The 12,662-nt window shown below is 43.6% G+C and overlaps 1 protein-coding gene across 3 annotated transcripts in view; it reads left to right on the forward strand.

Annotated features, from left to right (window-relative positions):
- The first annotated feature begins 574 nt into the window (after window positions 1-574).
- The window catches only part of UGT8 (UDP glycosyltransferase 8), an 81,467-nt gene continuing 69,379 nt past the window's right edge, over window positions 575-12,662 (forward strand). For 2 of the 3 annotated variants that reach the window (XM_058549957.1, XM_058549958.1), the window contains exon 1: window positions 980-1,236. The gene's annotated coding sequence lies outside the window, so the exon portion shown is untranslated. Of the gene's footprint in view, window positions 737-979; window positions 1,237-12,662 lie in introns of those variants that run through there. The other variant, XM_058549959.1, reaches the window with a different exon arrangement.

Consider the following 12,662-nt stretch of genomic DNA (forward strand, 5'->3'; position numbering starts at 1 on the left):
TGAGGCAGGCTAGAAGGCTGGGAAGATGACAGAAGGCGCGCTACCCTCACGCAGATTCGCGTTGCGCTGGCGTGATGAAAAAGGGCGGCACGGAGACCAGACTGGTGGTGGCAAGAGGGCACAGGGCACGCCTTGCGGGGGGAACAGAGGGCGGGGCCACGTGCCAGTCCCAGGGTTCCCAGCTCGAGCGCCACCGGAGGGCTCGAGAGCGTCCCAGCCTGCCCGCCGCTCCGCAGCCGAGCATCCCCGTCCCAGGACGCGGCGCCTCGCCCGGGCGCGAGCGCGTGGCACGAAGGCGCGTCCGCATCCATGCCTCAGCCGGGGGAGCGGGAGGCGCTCGCAGCCCCAGGCGTGTGACGCGAGGCTGAGCGCGTGGCGCCCGCGTCGTGCCCCGCTGAGCCAGGCGCGGGAGGAGAGGGGCGCGCTCCAGCTCTGCTCGCCACGCGCGGGGCGGGGCGGGGCGCGGCTGGGGGGGCCCCGGCCGCCCGCGGGGAGCGGCGGAGGAGCAGGCGCGCTGCGGGCCCGAGGGAGGGCACGGCTAAAGCTTTGCCATCAATTGTGAGTCCAGAGAGTCCGTTCTAAGCTAACACACTAACTCTGCAGCCTCCCTCACACCCCCAAACCACCGAAGGCGGCGACACCTGATCCAGCGCACACACACGGGTCCCTGCTGTCCCCGGATACAATTACGCGGCAGACACACACTCAAACTCACGCGCAGCAGCCGAAAGCCGAGGTGAGCGGAGGGACCACGCCGTTCCAGCTGGTGGAAGGGGGGCGGGCTGGGAGGAGGAGAGGGGCGTTGTTTGCTTCGGAGGTGAGTGCTGGGCGAATGGCTGCGATCCAGGGGCGGGGGTAGGGATCGGAAAGTGCGGATGGGGTTGGGCTGAGGGAGTTAGGGACCAGGGTGGGAGCGGAGGGGGTAGGCGAGAGGCCGAGGCTTAGGGGAGTGTGAAGGAGCTCTTTCAGCGCCGCCCCGGCTGGCGGCCGCACTCCTTTCTCTGCCATACGGCACCCGTGTGAGGGTCCTCTCGCGTTCGTGCGTGCCGGAGGAGGAAGGGGATGACCGCGCGCGGATCCGGCCGAGGACCTAGCACTTGACCCTGCGGGGATGGGCACCGCGGAGCCCCAAGGCCAGAGCCCGCTGCTGGGCGGGGATGGGGGGCCGGGAGGTGCTTCGGGACCTCTCCAACTCTCCTGTACTTCGTCCTCTCCCTGAGGGGGAACTAGAGCTGGGTGCGTTGGGGTGGGGAGTGTCTCGGGGCTGTACACACACGCACACACTGGGACCTCTCCGCGCCCTCCGGAGCCCGCGTGCCCGCGTGACCCCAGGAAGGGACCGCGGTGGCGGGGTCTCCGCGGCTTCCCGCGCGGGTGGGGGAGCCCCGCGGCGTGCCCTTGTGTTGGAGAAGCGTGTGCGGGCCGCGGGGCCGAGGGGAGGCGAGAGCGGGGCGCGCTGCGGGAAGTAGGGCGCCTTCCGCGGGCTGGAGGAGCGGCGAGGGGGCCCGGGACGCCTGGTTTGGGCTTGTAGGAGGCAGACCGCGTCGAAGGGCGCAAGTATATGCAGTGCGACCGGGCAGAAGGACAGGCAGAGGTGGCGAGGGGGGCGACCAATCCGTATGTATAAACTCACTGGTTTCCTTGAGGGTTTATAAAGTGGGGCACGATGAACGTGCCGTGTGCAGCACTTCCTTAGGGACAGGACCCCCTCTGTACCTGTACGTGTGCCTGTACCGCTGGTTCCCGTCACCTTCAAGCGTCCCGGGGACGAGGGAGCTGAGAAGGTGGGAGAACTGCGGAGAGTCCCGCAAACTAACTCGAAGGCTAGATTGTGTTAACTAGTCCTTCTCAAGAGGAAGAGGGCGTATCTCAAGGAGAAGGGGCGGTGGCATTCATAATCAGGCGTGACCTGAGAGTCACCTCCATTATGAGCCATTGTTGGTAATAGAGATAGCCTTTTATTTCAGAGAGTTTCCACGCGGAAAAGATAAAAAAAAAAGCCACTACTCCTCTAAAAATCTTCAGGCCCATTCAGGCTGTCACCTTGTATAATGAGTTTTACAAGATTAATGACAGGAAGGTGTGGCAGTTTGGCCAGATGCCAAGTGTGCTGTTGTTTCTATTTCTGATAATTTTGTGTTCAAGAGAAAGTTTCCGCTCGGAATTAGTGTGCTTTATTTCCACACATCCCCAGACTGCCATTGAAGGAAGGAGAGAAAGTGCTTTTTAATTGGTATTTTAATAGTTTTAGAAGTAATCACACTTTGTCCCTTGGAGATTTTTAAATTAATTCAAGAGTCATGTACCTCAATATTAAATGGTAAGGGAGTCCAGAACTTTGTGTTAATTGAATTGAATCGTAAATCAGCCTGTGTTTTTTTTGTCTCAGAGAGGGAACCAGTGGACTTAATTCTCTCCCATAGAAACTATCTCCTGGCAGTTTGCGGTTTTGTTTTAGGAATGTGGCTCTGTTCAGCAACTATTCTAGATAATTCCAGAGGGAAATACTCTAATATTGTTCGGTTTGCCTTCCACCCACAAGGTAAAGTTGATATCTAGTGTTGTGTGATTTAGTGCTTAGGCGGATTTAGTAAAAGCTTGATAGTGTATTAGTAACTTGGGTATATGTGAGTAGAGACTATACTTCAGAGTTTTTCTGGGTAATACTACTGTAGAGATTTGAACTCTTTTTAAATCTGAAATTTCCGGAGCTTTATGCTTGTTGTATTAATGCCTGGTGCACATATTAGAATAAGTAAACCAATGGAAGTAATAAAGATATTTATAACAACATTTATTTTTTGTAAAAGCTATTCTTTGTGTAAAGAGTTTGACAGTTCACATTTAATTTAAATAACTTAAAACATTTCATGGTACCTTATGAATAACCATCAGCTTAATTACCATTTAAATATTGATGTCAAAGGAAGAAAATAACCACACTCTCAATTCTCAAACTCCTTTTCTAAGTTATTTATGTGCTTATTTATCAAGTAATACTGATTTGATGCTGTTTAACTCACACTAGATTTCCAAAGTACACCAGGAGGTAAGAACTTTTGATTGTTTTTGCAAAATATAGTATCTCATTTATTTGACACCATCTGGGTTGTTGCTTGTTTACATAAGCACGTTTTCTAAATAGCTGACCCCTCACACTATTAATTACCGAAACGTCAAAAAAATTAGCTGTCAAAACAAATAAGCAATTTCTAAATCTTACACTCTTCCTTGCTCCCTTGGATGTAAGTTAATTTTTTTGTTGGGTTGTCTTTATGAACACGGATGCATAAAGAATTGAACAGTGCTATTCGCTGAGGTGTGTAGAGCGGTTGTTGTTTATGGTAAATGGTCTCAGCCTCCCCAGTTGAAATACTAGAATGGAGACAGAAGTACTATTCTTTTTATGGTTTTTCTGGGTCCTCTTTCTGTTATCAGCTATCCCTTTCTGCTGCTGTCAGGCTGTGAGCGGGCCCTGCTGCTGTATTATCTGTTGTCTTTTTTTCTGTGAAATGATGTGGACTCTTGCCTGAGTATAAAGCCTATGGACTTTGTGACAGATACTTGCTGTCCTCATGCTTTATTTCTGGGCTGGATCATGAGCTGAATGGCTGAGGTTCCTAGAAGAGTGACCTCTATATAAATGGTTTAATGTGTTTTTTTTAATAGAAAATTTTGTATATGAGATCTTTAGAAGGATGTCTTAATTTCAGACAGTTCAGTCTTCTGGAAAATCTATGCTTTTCTGAGAAATTGAAGCAGCCCTTAAAAATAGTTTACTTTTTTAATGGTAGGCCCAGATTGTCTTTGTTTAGGAATATGTATACTATGATATTTTACATACCATTTTCTGCCATTGAAGCCCGCTGGCCGTATATAATGTTGGTAATGTTTCCCTGCTCTGGAAGCCAGGAATAAGAAGTGTGTTTTGATAATCCTGATAACCATACTTGAGGCTAGGTCCATTATTTCAATATTATTTTGCATAGCTACCTATGGAAGAGCTACATAATCAAATTAGTTTGAATAAAGTAGTTAAATTTATCCATAATCAAATTAGTTTGAATAAAGTAGTTTAATTTAGTTTTGAAAACAGTGGTAATCATATCTTCCTAATCTAAAGCAGGTCACAAACATTTATTCTTTTATTCAACAAACGTTTATTAAAAAGCATACCATGTGTTGGGCGCTGTGCTCTTGTGCTCTGGGGATATGCAGATACGTAAGACCCTGGAAGCGCTCTGGGTGTAAGAGGGTTGAATAGATAGAAAACAAGTTAGTTTCAATAAGTACGATGTAGTGCTATCAGTTCTGTGAGCGCTGTGCTAGAGATATGCGCAGAGGACCCTGAGCAGGCGTTTGGAGTGGCCAGTTCTACATAGGGACGGACAACTAGAGAGCCTTCATAGAGAAGGTGGCAGAAAAGATGAGTCAGTGTAGGCCGGGGCAAGATCATGGAGGGCTGTTTGTCATCCTAAGGAGTGTGGATCATTTTCTGTTCAAGGTTGTTTTAAACAAAGGAGTGACATGGTGAGAAGACAGCTCTCACAGCAATCTAGAAGGATGAATCTGAGGAATGTGAGACTGGAATGGCAGTTTAGAAGGTATTGGGGTGATCTTGTTAAGAGAGGTTGAGGACCTTACACCAAAGTGGTAGCAGTGAGATGAAAAAAAGGGTTTGGCCACATGGATATTAAGGTGGTAGAGTCTCTAGGATTAGGTGACGGATTAGGTGGTAGGTGGTATAGGAGGATGGGATAGGGACTTTAAAGGGCTGGTTTGAGGAGCAAGGATGATAGAACTCAGTTTTGGACGTGTAGACTATGAAGTTCTTATAGAAAATCTAACTGGAGATGAGTGTCCAAGGAATCATTGCACATAAGTTCTGAACAGAGAGGTCTGGGCTAGATAGGTAGGTAGATAAATGGATGGATGGATGGATGGATGGTAGGTAGATAAAAGGATGGATAGATGGATGGAATGACGGATGGATGGATGGATGGATGGATGGATGGATGGACAGACTGATTTAGTAGTTTTCAGCATATAGGTGGTTGTGGAAAAAAAAGGAAGTTGATAGGTCTTCCAGGGAAAGTACAAAGAATAAGAGGGAAATAGAGGCCTGGGGAGATCCTACAATTTAAGAGCTGGGTAGAGAAATAGGGAGCAGTAAAGAACAAGAAGGTACAAAGTGAAAGGCAGGAGGATAATTGGGGAAACAGCTTTTTGGTAGTTGAAGGAGGAAAGAATTTCGAGAAGTGAGAGGTCAAGTGCTAAAATGAGGAGTATTAGACAGTCCTGGTTCTGCCCCTGACTAGCTCTTGAACTCAGAATTTAGTTTCCTTCCCTCATCTACAAAATGAGGATCAAAATGCCTACCTTATAGGGTTGCTCTGAGGATCAAATAACAAAATATCTGTCAAACTCACTGCCGAGTAGGTTACTAGTTTGTGTTCAATAAATGCTAGCTGTTTTTATGAAAAGCACAACTTGTGCTTGGTGATTAGGAGGTCTGTAGAGACGATTGCTTTCAGCAGTACTTGCTCTCAGAGTTTAGGGAGAATGATTAAAAGATATATTTAAGGTGAAAACTTGATCATATTTATAGCCTTTGGAGAAGAAGCCAGTGGAATAGGGGCAACTGACAATTTTGAAGAGAGCAGAGAGCCACTGGAACTCGTTCCTTGAAGAGAGGAAAGAGTTGCATCAAGAGCTCTGGGGAGATAGCAGCTTCCTCAGCACAAGACACGTTTCCACCAGCCTGGAGGGGTCCTTAGCAAAAACGTTGTTTTTTAAAAGCATCTGGGGCCGGCCCCGTGGCTTGGCGGTTAAGTGCGCGTGCTCCGCTGCTGGCGGCCCGGGTTCAGATCCCCGGCGTGCACTGACGCACCGCTTCTCTGGCCATACTGGGGCTGCGTCCCACATACAGCAACTGGAAGGATGTGCAGCTATGACATACAACAATCTACTGGGGCTTTGGGGGAAAAGAAAAAATAAATAAATAAAATCTTTAAAAAAAAATTAAAAAAAATAAAAACATCTGGTAATCAACTCATAGACATTTTTAATGTCTTGTTTAAAATATTCTTGGTATTGTCAGTTCTAGTTTCATAGGTAAACTGATAAGGACAAAGATTATTCATTTTAAAAGAATCTGAGGGCCCGCCCGGTGGCTTAGCAGTTAAGTGCGGCCGCTCCGCTACTGGCCGCCCGGGTTCAGATCCGGCCTCGCACCGACGCACCGCTTCTCCGGCCATGCTGAGGCCGCGTCCCACATACAGCAACTAGAAGGATGTGCAACTATGACATATAACTATCTACTGGGGCTTTGGGGAAGGAAAAAAGGAGGAGGATTGGCAATAGATGTTAGCTCAGGGCCGGTCTTCCTCAGCAAAAAAAAAGAGGAGGATTGGCACGGATGTTAGCTCAGGGCTGATCTTCCTCACAAAAAAAAAAAAATAGAACAAGGATGTGCCTTAAAAAAAAAAAAAGAATCTGAAAACAAAAAAGAGGGTATTAAAATTGAATAAAATATAATTTAATATTTGATAATTCAGAAGGCACTTCCATATCTTATGGAGTCTTAAAAATCAACACTATGGAAAGCGGTTATTAACCTATGTGATAGGGGAAGGACTGAGTCATAGATTTTTTTTTTAATTGAGTCTACTATAGTAATATATAAAAATACCTACTTTTTTCTTAGAATTTTCTCTATTTAGATGAAGTAATGCTTTGTATTAGAGACATATGTCTAAAATTAGATTACTATTTTAATATGTATATGAATTTTTTACCCTATAATTAGTGCGTATTTTGAGAAGATGTTTACATATATGAACTGGTTTGGGAGCCAATCAACAATTGAACATAGTACATATTATTGGTTGTAAGGAATATTGGTGATTAATTGGTTATAAATAATAGCTATTATTCTTTTTTAGTTCAAATTAATATGTCTGTTTCAATACATACTTATTGTTATTTACCACTTATCTTTTGTTTATGTAGCACTTAGAGTAGTACATAGTTTTTAGGACAGCCAGTAAATGTTTTTTGAGTAAAATGAAATTAGATGTTTCATATTTTTAAGGTGAACTGAAGCCCATCATGCATGGAGTTTTTACTCTTTGGTGATGTTCTTTATTTATCCTGAAATTCTGTAGCCAAAGACTTTTTGTTATCAGGACCTCTCTGTTGTGGAGTTGAGTTTCAGTCTCTGTGTGCATTGTGCTAACTCCCTCCCAGCACGTGGTCCTATTCCTGCAAAGCCTAGTGGTCTGTGCAGGTGATTTTCAGTTTGGGACTTCTGACAGTTACATGTTGTACATTCACCAACTCAGTAGTAGACTATGTACTGTCCTGCTCAGCACTCCCTTACAGAGATGACAAATGCCAGGTTGAAACTGCGTTAGACAGGAGTGCCATACTTAGGGCGGCATTTAGGAGTGCAGAGCCAAAACAAAGGTGGAACCTTGGATTTCCAAATGGCAGGGTATGTAGGCCCGCTCAGGTCAGTTTCTATTCTCTGGCTGGAAATTTATGTGAGTGCTAAAACATTTGGATTAGATAGAAAGAATGTGTAGTTAGGAGCATTTCAGAGATACTGTGTGTTTTGCTCATAGCTTTGTGCTGTTCATCTGAGTTGTTAATAATTGAAATAATCACTATATTGGTTTTATTTTGAAGGTATAATCAGTTTCCTTTGACTTGATTTAGATAACAGAAATGCATCTGCAGATATTCTAGTTCACTAAATAAATTTACATTATAACGATTTGGTAGATATTTTCTTGATTTTGGAATATTATTAATATAAAATATGTGTAAAATTATTTTGTACTTTTCTATTCTGTTCTGAAGAGATTTATTACTTGAAATATTTTTAAGACATTGAGTCATAATTTTTTAGCTGTTACATTGGCTGTAACTTTCTTTAATAAGTAATAATCGTGGGGCTGGTTTTCCTCTAAGTGAAACGTTTTAGTTTCAATATGTTCCCATGAATTAAAAAAAATTTTAAAAAAAAGGAGGTAGAATCAGATGTACAAATATGCTGTATTTTCTATAATATGCTGAATTTTCTGACTTAAGTTATATAAAAATTCAGTTTTTATAAATTGAATCATAATTACAGAACACCTCAAGAAAATAGGGCAAGATTTTAACACTTTTTAAATACAGGCAAGGAGTATACAGATGTTTGCTATATTAATCTTTATACTATTCTGTATGTTTGAACTACTCTACAGTAAAAAAAAATGTGGACAATGATTTTAAAGCATATCATATTTTAAATGTACCCAGAGACTTTGCTGTTTGAAGCAATATCAAAGTAAATCTTTCTATACAGAGAATCCTATTTTGATTAATCTGTTTTGCAAATTCAGATTTTCCTGATCTTAAGCAAACACACACAACAACCACAACAACAAAACTTGGGCACACCTCTGTACCACATTTTGAGTGTAGTTGCATCCACCAGAATTTCTTAAACTTCTAAACTTAAGGTAAAGGCTTAATTTGGCTCTATACCTCATCCTCATCATAATATCCCTTATTCAGAAGAGAAGGCCTCACAGGAGGAGTTTTTTTTCCCCTAGCAATGGAGTAAGTGATGCAGTGGTGTGGCCTTCTTGCTTTAGGGGGTGGCTCTGAGGGGGGCAGTGAATGCAGGGCCTGCAGGCCCTTCACTGTGGGTTTTCCCTGTGAAGAAGGCCCTCGTGCTTTACATGGCTTTTGCGTGTGTGCTGCTGTGCCTGCTGTTCATCTGGATTCAGCAGCCAATCGGGAGAGCAGGGCTTAGCGGAAAAACTAGTCAAACAGGTTTGCCTCTCTATTTAAAGCGGGGGAGCAGTGAAATTTGTGGATAAGGTCAAGGGTGAAACTATTTTAAGGAATATTAATGCTAATCACTGACTGTATTTTCTCCTGGTTTTGAAAATACTTTGGAGGCATTTGTGAGAATATATCTTAATGGAGCTAAAGTGAGAGTAAGGGGAAGAGGAAGGAGAAGTAAATAAGAAATAGGGAATTAGAACAAGGTGGAGAGAGAGAAAGGAAAAACAATAGTGGAGAAAAAAAAAAACAAGAGAGAAAGGACAAGTGTTTCAGTGCCCTGTCTGGGCTTTGTGTAAGCTGGGTGCGTATAGCAGGAAACTATGCTATTGATCTGAGAAGGAGTTTAATTCAAACAAGCAAAAGCCTGTGGTCTTCAACATTCAAAGAAGGGAACACCCTACTGGGTCAGGGCTGAGGTTTATTAGGAGTATTGGTGGAAAATCTTGTAATTACAGTCTCTGACACTAACTTTATCTTGGAATACTCAATTCCATGTAAAATGTTACATTCATGCAGCTTTTTGTAGTTTGCGTATCTCTTTCTCATACATTCTATCATTTTATCCTCATTCTGCCTCTGAGCGTTGTCCAGTAGGTAGTCACATTTTACAGACCATGACTTGGGGGTGCAGAGCTCTTAAGTAACTTCTGGAGGTCGCCAGGAAAGTCTGCAGGATTCCTTATTAGCACCGGGCTTCCCGCCTAGGGCACTGCGCTGGACCTGCAACTCCGCCTGCTGAAACCTTGACCCCGCTGAAGTGACCTCTAAATGGTCTCTCTCTAGTCCTCACCACACACTGCTTTCCACTTGTTGAGATTTCCTTCCCCTTTACCCTCTGGAATGGTTATTCATGTTCATGGAATGGATTTTTATTTGTAAATAGATGTAGTTCCAGCTCTGACTTCTTAGGTACTCTCTCAAGACCTAGAGTTCCCAGCTCAACTTCCAAACTCAGGTCTGACATCCTCATTTGTGTCAGTCTTCAGGCATAGTTGTTGTGAGTGCTGTTGAGTTGATTCCAACTCCTAGTGACCCCGTGGACAGCAGAGCGCCGTCCTCTCCCTTTCTGGCGCTGTATCAGACAATGGTCTGCTATTCATAGGGTTTTCATGGCCAGTTTTTGCGTGAGTGACCCTGCTCGTATTTGAAATCCCAGTGGCATAGCTTTCAGCATCACAGCAACACACAGCCACCACATTCTGACAACTGACAGACAGGTGGTGTGGTTCCCTCACCGGACATGAACCGGGGCCACAATGGTGAGAGCTCCGGGTCTTAACCACTCGACCCCCAGGGCTGGCTTCAGGCATAGACCTTGGTGTTATCTTGGAGTACACCTTCTCCTTTGTCCGTGGTATCCAGTCTGGTCCCTAATTTCATCACTGTCTTCCTCATGAAGACCTTGCACACGTTGATATTTCCATTTACCTTCAGCTGTCTTTGTGCAGTCCCTGTCACTTCAGGACCGCAGAGCCCAATGACTCTTTGTCACCATTCTCTTGGCCTTTGATCCCCTCTGCTCTCCATTAGTCAGTTGTCCTTACTGGGATCCGTTTGCCCCCATGAGCACCATTTGACTGTGCCCTTCGTTTTCACACGGGAAATCCTGGCTTTCAGGGCTCTTTATGGCCCAGCTGCATTCTGATCACCCTTATTGATTTCCTCCTGCTCCCCAGCAGGGTTCCAGTGATTGGTTCCATCTATCCCTCCAGGCATTTGCTTCAGGGCATTCCCCACCTGAATTGTCCTCTGTACTTTCAAATTCTCACCCTTCTCGGTTTTGACACTCAAGTCCCACCTCAGGCTGTTGCTTCCTGGTCTTTTACTTTTCTTTGACTTTTCATTCTTACATATGTTGATGATCCTTTAACACTTAATTGTGTTAATTCTCCCTCTAAGGAGAGTCTGGCTCTCAGAGGGCGCACTCACACCTAGTTTCCTAATAATGCCTTGAACAAACATGCTGATCAGAGATAAGATGTTCAAACATAATTGAATGATGCCTTTAGTGACTCATAAGGCAGCAAGCGAGATAAGTTCCCTAATTTTCTATATGGATATTCATGCTTTTTCCTCCCCTCCTCCCAAAACTGCATCATTCAGACTTGAAATGTTCCTTTATTTTGTCTTTAAATGAAATGTTCTATATAGGCTGCTGTATTGTTTAGTCACAATAGGAAAAAAAGTCTGATCTGTAGAAAGGTCATCTTATAGGTCCTTTGAACTCTATGTTATAAAATTTATAACGGTCTAGTAGGTTTTTCTTTTTAAATTTAGCCAGGGCTTCTAATGGATGGAAGTATGTTTACAGCTAATTCTAGGTAAGGCTAATAAAAGGAAATAACAACAGAGATAATTAAGTGGATTTAGTTTTTATTTTGTATTTATATTTGAATATAAGTATGCCTGATGTCATGAGACAGCAGATGGAGAAAAGAATGATTACACACATTAGGAAGATCTGACTTAGGAAGCGTTCAAGTAGCCTCTTTTCCTCATCCCCCACCCCACTAAAAGACCTTTTATATCAATTGATTCAAAACACCAGCCCAGGCAGAGTTCTTTTGTTCCATCTTCTGTGCTTATTTCTTCCTTTAGTAATTGCCAGAGTTCTCTAGTTCAGAATGTCTCCTCTTCCGTCTCCTTCTGGGCAGGGCAGTAGGAGAAGGGATAGGAATAAGACTGCATTTTGAAAAATCTCTTCAAAAAAACAAAAAAGGAAATAAACAGATTAGGTAAGACTATTAATAAGAAGTGAAAGAAGTGATGTCTGACTCTGTTACTTGCCAGTTTTAAATAATTCCTGAGAGCATTTAGAGGTAACTGTGTTATTTTGATCAGTTCGACTTTATGTGAGCATATGCTTTGGAATATACTTTTTGTTCGAATTTCTAAACTGTGCACAATATACAGAAACAAGGTCCTCTGGCTGTCCTGCTCCTTCTTTTTGCTGTCCCACTCTTTCTTTCTTTCTTTCTCTTCTCTTACACCTGTCTGCCCTTCTGGAGAGAATGTCTCTGCCTCTGGTGGGGAATTCAGAGGAGGGATCCTAGGGATTGGCTTACAAATTGTAGGGGAGAAGGATGTGGGTAGAGGTGTGTGTTGGGGGGTTAGGGGTCTACCCATCTGGTCATTTTATTCAAATTATCCTCTAGTTCGTCCAGCCTCTATATGGGCCTTAAATGCTTTATGCTTTCTTATCACTATTTTTACCAGTAAAAATAATTCAGCCTATCATTTTGATGCTACTTAAATGCATTCCTGTCTCTATTCCTGCTCACACTGCTCTGCCCAAAATGGCTTGGAAGGGGAGGCATTTTGAACCAGACGTGTTGAATTCCTAGAGGTCTCTATTGTGAGCCTCTGAGACAATAAGAATTAATTCAGCCATTCATTCAACATGCAGCCTATCATATGATAGAACTATTCTGCCTTAGAACACAATACACAGTGATATTTTTTTTAATCTAGTATAGAATTTAAAGGTTTTATGTATGAAGGTTTAAGAAGGTCATCACTAAGGCTTTTGAAAGACTGCGGCTTTGATTTGTGTATCCCAGAATTCAAGAAAAAGTTGGTCTATTATCTGACATATGGCAGTGGCATCTTTGGAGAGTCTTTCTATGGTTCAGATAAGAGATACTGGATTAGGACCCAGGAAACCTGAGTACCTGTTCCGGCTCTGCCAATGGGAAACCACCAACTAGCCAGGCGATGCTAGGCAACCGCCCCCTGGATACCTTGTCCCTTTCCCCACAAATGAGAGGACTTGGACTCAGTTATCTTTAGTTTTTAAGTTGGGACTCTGATTTATTTTTTAA

This window comes from Diceros bicornis, chromosome 11 (genome assembly GCF_020826845.1).
Source record: "Diceros bicornis minor isolate mBicDic1 chromosome 11, mDicBic1.mat.cur, whole genome shotgun sequence".
Taxonomy (NCBI): Eukaryota; Metazoa; Chordata; class Mammalia; order Perissodactyla; family Rhinocerotidae; genus Diceros; species Diceros bicornis.